The sequence below is a fragment of the Chanodichthys erythropterus genome, chromosome 21 (genome assembly GCF_024489055.1).
Source record: "Chanodichthys erythropterus isolate Z2021 chromosome 21, ASM2448905v1, whole genome shotgun sequence".
In the NCBI taxonomy this organism is placed as follows: domain Eukaryota; kingdom Metazoa; phylum Chordata; class Actinopteri; order Cypriniformes; family Xenocyprididae; genus Chanodichthys; species Chanodichthys erythropterus.
Window position 1 is genome coordinate 11455560 of NC_090241.1, and position 9441 is coordinate 11465000.

General features: G+C 34.1%; 1 protein-coding gene across 1 annotated transcript in view; it reads right to left on the reverse strand.

Moving 5' to 3' along the window:
• acvr1bb (activin A receptor type 1Bb) overlaps positions 1–9441 on the reverse strand; it is a 36796-nt gene that overhangs the window by 26554 nt on the left and 801 nt on the right. The gene's annotated exons all lie outside the window — the stretch shown is intronic.

A 9441-nucleotide genomic window follows, 5' to 3' on the forward strand; every position in this document is an offset into this window, starting at 1 on the left:
AGAAACCTCATTGTTTGACTGGCTAACGTACTCTTTGCTGTCTCAGATGATGACATATTTCCACTTGCATTCATGTAAAATTATTTGATCATATTTAGGGATGTGCACAAATAGTTGAATATTCGAATATTCATTCTGTAATTAATAAAATATGTCAAATATAATAAAAATGCTATTCGAATTTTACTATGTTGCTTTGCTGGCCATAAATGCAGTAAATCCATGGTAAATCCTAAGCACTAAAACTCGCAGTTATAACTAAATGCACCGGGTGGCGCTGTGGAGCGTGTTTAACAAGTTTATTTTATTTGATCATCACATAATGTCTGCCTCACAAAGTTTGGAATTACTTAGATGAAAATGATCTTACAATATGGAATTACTTTTGATCAAATTAATTAATGAAACCGAGTTATCATAATATCAACACCATAATGAGAAAGCACATGAAATCTAAATACCCGTCGAGTGAGGAAAGACAGCTGTCCATCACTGCATTCACGACAGGCAAGCGCAACTGTAAGTTATCCCCGAGTGAGCCAAGATGATAACTTATCTGATATCAAAATGATTTTGAGACATATGCTTCCTTTAAGTTTCGTCGAGGGAGATATATTTACGAACAGAAAACAAAGTGCTTCTGTTAGAAACTTAGCTTAGCACACGGTTATGTAGGCTATTAATATCTTTGTGTCTCTGCAACGTCTGTCAGCACGGCTCGTTTTCTGACCCGAGCATGTGGATATTATTGTTTTTCTCAACATGAACATGTGAAACAATATAAACACGATAACCAAATATTGACTCAAGTGTATTATGTACGTTTTGTACAATAATTGGCGCTGTCTGCTTTATTAGTATTTTTCCTGCTCGCTCTGCTTGATATGCTTTTGTTCTTAATATTTTCTGTTTATTGTTTAATGCTTTGAACTAAAAGTTTTGTATATTGCCTAATCGTAAGCTTGTTCAGAAATGGTTACAAAATATAAACAATAACATCTTTCTCGTTTAACCTCATTTAAATGAACGAATATTCGAATATTCGTTTTTTTACGAGCCCAAATATTCGAATATAATATTTTGGAAAAATGCCCATCCCTAATCATATTGATTAAAATGGGGTTCCTCGCAGTGTCCACTAATAACCTACAGTTAAGCAAGACAAGTCACGCTGCACTGAAAGCCGGGTTTCTAAACTATACTAGACACAAATAACATATGCCGTCATATGACTGTTTTAGCGTGGCATAAATCTAAAGTTCACACTTTTACTCTGAAGAAACAACTATAACATTTCACAATGTGCTCTTTTCAGCTTTTGGTATTCTTGCCAAACATGAAAAAGGTTTGACTAAGACACAAATGTGAATGGGGATTTGGACTCCACATCATCAGTCATTTGATGCTACATGCTGCATGTTGTCAACCTAGCTCTTGGTTGACAATTTATAAGTTTTCATGTTGATAAAAAAAAAAAAATCAATAAATTGCACCAGTGCATAATGCATCGTATCAAAAGACATCATTTTAAATTTCCACATATTTACAGTTTTTCTCAGTCGCTTTGGTACATTTCTCGAATCAAACTCACAATTTGCAAAACAGTAAGTGCATTTCTCAAAACAATTTGTACAAATAGCAAAACACCATGGATAACCTGCAAAAGCCACTCTCTTACTCAAAATCCTTAGTTCATCTCTCAAAAGTAAATATCTGTGTCAATGAACATGTCAGTGCCATCAGAATGACAAGTCCTTGTGTCATTATGTACGGATAAGACAGTCAAATTGTTTAGTCATGTTCTCAAAATAACGTTTACTCTGGAGGGACGTTCTGATGGAAACTATGGCTAAAGTTTTGATGACAATTATTGTCAATTATAAGTTACATCTTAGTGTATGTGTGAGTGTAATTGCAAGAGAATGGAAAAGATTCAAATTTACCCTCTTACTGTTTGTACTGTATTTTATTGACAGAACATGTCATTGAGTCATGTCGTTATTGAGTCATGTCATGTCGTCAAGATTCACCTGGGATCAATTTACCAATTCAGGACAGATTTAGAAAAAAGTCTAATGGAAATATAGAAAGTATAGAAATATGCTTGACATATTATGATAACTTGTTCAACCATTTTGCATGTAAAGACTTATGCTATGAGCTTGTGCCTAAATGTTGTGGGGGGTTAGACTATTCAACAGAGACCCAATATAATACATTTGGATCAACATGACATAAGCAACTGATAATGTAGGAAACAACAGAGAATTGTACATAATCATTTGCATGGATGTACCAAATCATTTGCAACTTGTTCAAAGAAATGAGAAACTGCTTTTTTGATGTGCACAAGTGACAATGATGTGAGAATTGAACAGGTAGTTTTCAGAATTTCAATTCTGATCTGAGAAATGTACCAAAGCGACTGAGAAAAACTGTAAGCTTTTGAAATTCAATGCTGGTAATGCTGCCCAGGCCCTGAGGCAGTGACGCAGACCTAAACATACTCCTCCACCACATTTACTGTAAGAGTTTGGCACAGCAAATCAGTGTTTGATTAACCAAGAAGTGTTGCCTCATCTATCCAAAGAACATTGTTCTCAAGTGCTGTGAAACATATAGGTACAAGCTATGCTTGTGACGGTATCAAATTTTCATGTTGCAATTAATTGATGAAGCTTTTATCACGGTATACGGTATTATCACGGTATTAAAATAAGTTGCAAAACCATTTTTGTCATAGTTTAACAGGTTTAAGAACTCTTTTTGTAATCAAACAAAAACAACTCTTAATGAATTTTTCAAACAGATTAAAATGCAAAAGAAGGCTATAAAGACCAACAGATAACACTTTACTCTGTTTAATGCATTAACTAAGATTGAGCAATAGCTATATTTGTTACAGAAAGTGTTATTTTTTGTTAATGTTAGTTTAGAAACACAAATGATCATTTTTAGTTTCATCTCAGGTCCATTAAATAAGTTCTTTTGATTTTAGTAATGTTATTAAATGGTAACTAAGAAATTAACATTAATTAATAATAATTAATATTTTATAAGTATTTTTATTGTCAGTTTAGTGATAATGAATTAACATGTTAACTAATGAAGCTGTATGTTTTCAAAGTTTTACTGAACAATAACAAATAATCAGAACATTTCTAATCATTGGGGCATGTTGTAGTCCAGATTAAAATAAAAGCATATTTATTTTCAAACTTAAACATTTTTATAAGTCTTTTGTAAGTATTCAGTATTTGGTGCTGTGATGAACAACACTGAGATTACAAAAAAATGAATGGCTGTTTGAAGCATTTTAAAAACTTCACTAGCAGTTACTTTGCACGGTTTCCGTGGTAACCGCTGCATGCTGCTGTTCCATCAGCGCCCTCTGCTGTCAGAGAGTGAACGCGCACTTTCATTCAGCTCGTCTCCTTCACTGGTTCCGCCATGTGCTTCTCGTGCACTTTGGGATTGTTTACATCTCTGAGCGCGAGTCCTTTTGACGCAGAATACAGCGGTGTTGTGCATTTTATACGATTGATGGGTAAAGTATTCTTAATTGCCTTATAAAAAATTAATAATTGGTAATAAATTATTATTTACGGTATTCTGAAGTGCCAACGATTACAATATCGTGCATATTCATTATCGCGATTTATCGCATTACCGAATATCGGCACAAGTGTAGTACAAGCAAATGGGGATGCAGTAATATCTAGGAGAAAAGTGTTTTTCTCTGTAGTAACCACCCTGAGAATCACTCTAGCTAAGCATTTTTAAAGTAGACTTAGAAAATCATGCCCAGTTCCAGCAAAGAAAAGGCAGTTCTATACCAGTGAAATTGTCTCTGCTCTGACATCTTTCAACCTGCTTATCTACAAGCAGGACCTGCTAGTGCCAGTGGCTGGGGAGGTCAGATAATGTATATAATGTCAGATAACGTCTGAAGTTTTCAGGAAAACAACTCAGTTGGGTTATATTGATGCAAAGCAAAACTAATGATTTGTTCACTTTAGGGCTGTCAAAAGATTAATCGCGATTAATCGCATACAAAATAAAAGTTTAAGTTTGCATAATATATGTGTGAGTACTGTAATATGCATATATAAATACACACAAATTAATGTATATAATTAAGAGAAATATGTTATTTATGTACAAAATATTTGTATTTATATATAATATAAATAAATACATATACTTGTAAATAATTCTCAAATATATACATGAATGTGTTTGTATTTATATGTACATAATAATTACACACAATACACCCACATATATTAGGCAAACTTAAACTTTCAGTTTGTATGCGATTAATCGCGATTAATCGTTTGACAGCCCTAGTTGTCATTAAAATCAAAAAAAGTTGTGTACACTGGATGTGCCCGACACAACACAATGTGAAACGCATTAATTTGATGGACATCCTTTTCTTATTTTTATCCTCTTGCAAAACAACTCTGGCCACTTTATTTTCCCTGTCCAGCTGAAATAAAAATAATTTCATTTTCCAACTATTATATGTTAATTAGGGCTGCGCGATTATGACTAAAATCATAATTGTCGATTATTCCCTTGAAATTGTAATTGCGATTATTAATTACGATTATCACAATTTACATTGAATGATGTTTTGAATAGCTTTATGCCATTGAAGCAACTGCATATTTTAAAATAAACAAGCTGAAAACACTCTTCCTGAAAAACTTATTGCTTTTCTATAGCATTAAGCCTCAAATGTCAAATATACATTTGGTGCCTTCTTTAAATAAAAAAAAAAAATGTAATTATGCATGGTATTATAATGTTATACTAAAACTAAATGAAAACAATGGGGGAAAAAAAACTTCTTAAGCACACAGAATAATGTAAGTGGACTTTGTAATTGCACCTTTGAATGACATAATTGTGGCATCCGTAACTGTAATCACAATTACAAATTTGATTAATTTTGCAGCCCTAATGTGAATTATTACTAGTCTGAGATGAGATCTGAAAGGGGACTTTGGCACTGCTGCACTATCAATGATGACGGATTTTGTTATTTATAACGTAAGAGACTGAAACTCAATGACTTTCAGACGCAACCACATCTTCCTGCTTCTGCCAATCGCAGTTTCAAACTGTCTAATACGCACTTATTTGGCAAACGTCTGTCGCAAATTATACGCCTGTGTCTCAATCCACAACACTTCATTGTGGAGAAAGATACTCCACTGTGGAGAGTGCACATAAACTGGTTAACTTCTGTGTAAAATACAACTATGACTGAAATAATCATTAACAGCCATGTTTCTGATTAACAGAAGGTACACTGGAAAACCTCACTACTTCAACATTTTACAAAGACATTTGGTAATATTACAGTAATATATATATACATTTGTTTTTAGAAACTACAACATAACATGAAGATTAAATTTCAATGTAGGACCCTCACTGATGTAAGTGACATTAGTGATTCAAAATAAGTCAAACCATCACCAACTAATGTAAAATATTTTAATTAAAACACTGTTGCGAAAATTAATGTTGACAAAATAAAAATATGATATGAAAAATATGACAAAAAAAAAAAAACACTGCTAGATTATCAATAATGCCTCAATGTGTACGCAAAAGAAACATCTGAAAGTAATAGCAGCATGAAGCTGAGGAGTGAATTGTGTTCCGTTTTCTGGTTTTTATTGTTACAGCATGAAAGTAAGATCTTACAGATTTATGAATGAACCGCTCGTTTTAAAATCTTCCAGGTTTACTGACATTTGTCGTGACATTCGCTTCAAACATTACAATGCTCAAGACAACTTTCATTAACTCTATAATAAGTAAATCCACTTCACCAGCTAATTACTCTTCAACAGTGATCCATAAAAATATACAGAGCTACTGCAAAAATGGAGGTTCAAACACAAAGGATGTTTCTCTGGTGCAAGTCTATATGCGATTATAGATACACAACATAAACTTAACATTACAACTCACTAATGATTATTTTGGTAATCTAGCAATCTGTCAATTGGTTGTTTGCACATGACGTAACAGCAGCAGCGCGAATGAGTCTGGAGGGCAGGGAGTGATTTTTCTATATAGGAATCCTATCAAAAACTCAAAATTCGTATGTTTTGCGTCGTTTATGGTTGCTCAAATCGATAAAATCGAGAACCCAGAAGGTGTTTATATCGTTTACATAACTTATACCATTTTTTATAACTTATATCGTTTTTTAACTTTAAAAGTTATAGCCTTTAATACCGTTTTGCGTCTGCTGATACTGAAATGAATATGAATACCAGCTTACCTCATTTGTTTTTGACTTGGTTAAATATCCACATTCTTCATGGTATCGTTTGCAGGGAAGATAAGATATTTTATCCCACTGAATGATAATTTGATGTTTTCACTTCAGTTTTGTAGTATTCCGTTCACAATGTTGATCTGGTTACCATGAAACAGTGTCACGCGCTGCTGCTTCAGCCATCATATGGTAGAAAATGTCCAAATAAATAAATGTTTAAAAAGCTGACAGATGTCGATTCAACAAAGACAACACTTTCAAAAACATTCAGCTATGTGATTATTTTATTGAGTGATAGGGAGTGGGTTAAATCAGTGACATTATTAGATTTGATATACGGCGTCTTCCCGTCACCACCTCAACCTGCTTCCCTTAGTTTGTTTTTCCATGTATAAAGGCAACAATTGTATAACACCGTCCAGTTTTTTCTTTGAACGATGATGTGAACTCCTGTTGCAATTCTCGATTCAGCACAATGGCGACATTTTTCACAATCGCGACAGAAAATCAAAAATACTGTCCTAACTTCACTAGCAGAAAGGCAGCGAGATATAAACAAACCCAGACTAGAACTGAACACGGCGTGACGGCAGCTTCACATTCTCTATATCTATCCTCGATGGAAGGAAAGTCTTTCAATTCAGTGGAAAAGTCGCTCATCTTCATAACATAAAGATCACATCCAACATATGTTGTGATTTTCCGTTTACACGTTTCTAAATCAGCACAGAAAGGACTTTTCTCCATCTCTTCCATTCTAATTTTCACTGCTTGCCCTCCACCGGTATTTCGCGTGTCACCAGAACCACGTGATTGCAAACAACCTATTATTCATTTTGCATTTAAAAGCATAGTTCACCCAAAAACCCAAACCCATAAGACTTTCGTTAATCTTCAGAACACAAATGAAGATCTTTTTGATGTTTTCCCTCCATAGACAGCTACACAACTGACACTTTGACATTTCAAAAAGTTAATAAAGAGATTATAAATCTAATCCATATGAATTGAGTGATTTAGTCCAAATTTTCTGAAGAGACAACTGCTTTATATGATGAACAGAATTTAGGCTTTTATTCACATTTATAAATTCATCAACTCACAAGTCAGCTGTGGTAAACGGAAGCTCAAGCATGTTTGCTTGAGGTGCGAGAACCAATGAGGTTCATTCTCATGTTACGCAGCAATTTGAGCTTCCGCAAGAGGTTTGTTCTCATGCTTAAAGCAGGTTCCATTGAGCGTCTGTTTATGTGTGCAATGTTTATATGTGATTTAAGCCTAAATTCAATCTGTTCATCATATAAAGTGGACAAGTTACTTCTGAAAATTTGGACTAAACCACTCAATTTGTATGTATTAGTTTTACAATCTCTTTATGAACTTTTTGAAGCATCAAAAGTGTCAGTTGCATAGCTGTCAATGGAGGGACAGCTCTCAGAAAGCTTTCAGATTTCATTAAAAAGATCTTCATTTGTGTTTCGAAGATCTTGCGGGTTTGGAAAGACATAGAGCATAGATTTCATAATCAATCGTCGCCGTCATATCCAGGTACTTGAGTATTCATGTACATCCCTAATCAAATAGAAAACCACTTGGTTTAATAAAATGCAAATCATATATTGATATTAGAAATATTTACATTATTATAATCACCTGCCATTAGCAGATGTGACAAAAACTAATTCTGTACCCTACATTTTTTAAAATGTACTCATCCTGTATTTCAAGCAGAATAATCTCTCACACGCTTCAGTTGTGTGTTCAGATAAGCTTTCTGCTTCTCTCATTAAATATGATACACAATCTCTGTTTGCCCTGTTATAAATTAAGATTAAAAAGCATTAGCTTGCAGTCTAGGATTACTAATGATATCCATGTTGCTGCAAAACTGGGTGAGCAACAACAGGGCTTATTAAAGTCCGAGGGAAACGTCGCAGAACACAAAAAACACAAACTGCAGGTGCAGAAAATAGCAAGCGTTATGCATTTCTTAGAGAAACCAAAACACAAACCAACAAAATATTAATATAATCTAAGCCAAAATACTGAATATCAACAAAAGGCTGAAAAATATCAAGATATTATCCATATCACACAACCCAGTGTTACTTTTTGTCCCTATACAGAATCTAAACGCTGTTGCCATGCATAAGCATTATTATCATATATTTTAAAGCATTTAAAATGATTATATATATCTACATTTACAGTATGCTCTGCAAGGTTTATTGCTATTAAAGATGTTTAGAGAACACAATGAACTTATCCTTCACTCAAACAGGCATACTGATCAGCAGATTAACAGGAAGATAGATGCACTTTATTGAACCTTTAGGGGAAACTCAGAGCTCTTAAAACTAGTGTGCGTGTCCAAGCCTGTAAGCCTTTAATATGAAGAAAACATTATGGGCCTTTTCTTTTTACAGCAGGTTAAGGAGAAACCTTAACAGCAATAAAGAAAGCCCGTCGGCTATGAGTTACCCCATATCAAACCAAACAGGGACAAAGACTAACTGTATTTCTATATGACGTGGAGAGAAAGAGTCAGACAGACATTTTCAAGAGAAATGGGGTCACTGTTCGGTCATATCCTTATTTTGTCCCCTCTTCACAATGAACTGAGATTTAACCCACTCATCACGTCGCAGTCCACTGAATGAATATCACTGGCTCCATAACCCAACCATTATCATAACTGTGCTCAGAGGTTATTGTTACTTAAAACCATATCATCATTCAAAGGAAAACTGCAGACCTATACTTCAAGCTGCAGACCACACACCTTCTTTCTGTCCTGACATTAACATGTCATTTCATACTTGATTTTACACTGTAGTTACAGTGAACAGACCCTGAACGCTTCCCTCTACCACCCGGCCAACATAAGCAACATAAAGAAGGTATACAGTCTATTCCTGCCCTGATACTTCCTAAATACAACACATAAACGTAATATTAATAAAAATTACAATAAATATTTGAAAGAACTTAGTTACACCTGTGTTAATGTGTGACAAATGTGCAACAAGTCAGTAAAGGCGTATCTGTTCAGACTGTATCTTATTCAGACACAAATTAACAAGTTTAAAATAATCCACTAGGGTTAAAATAAAAAAACATTTTGTTTACTGTAAACT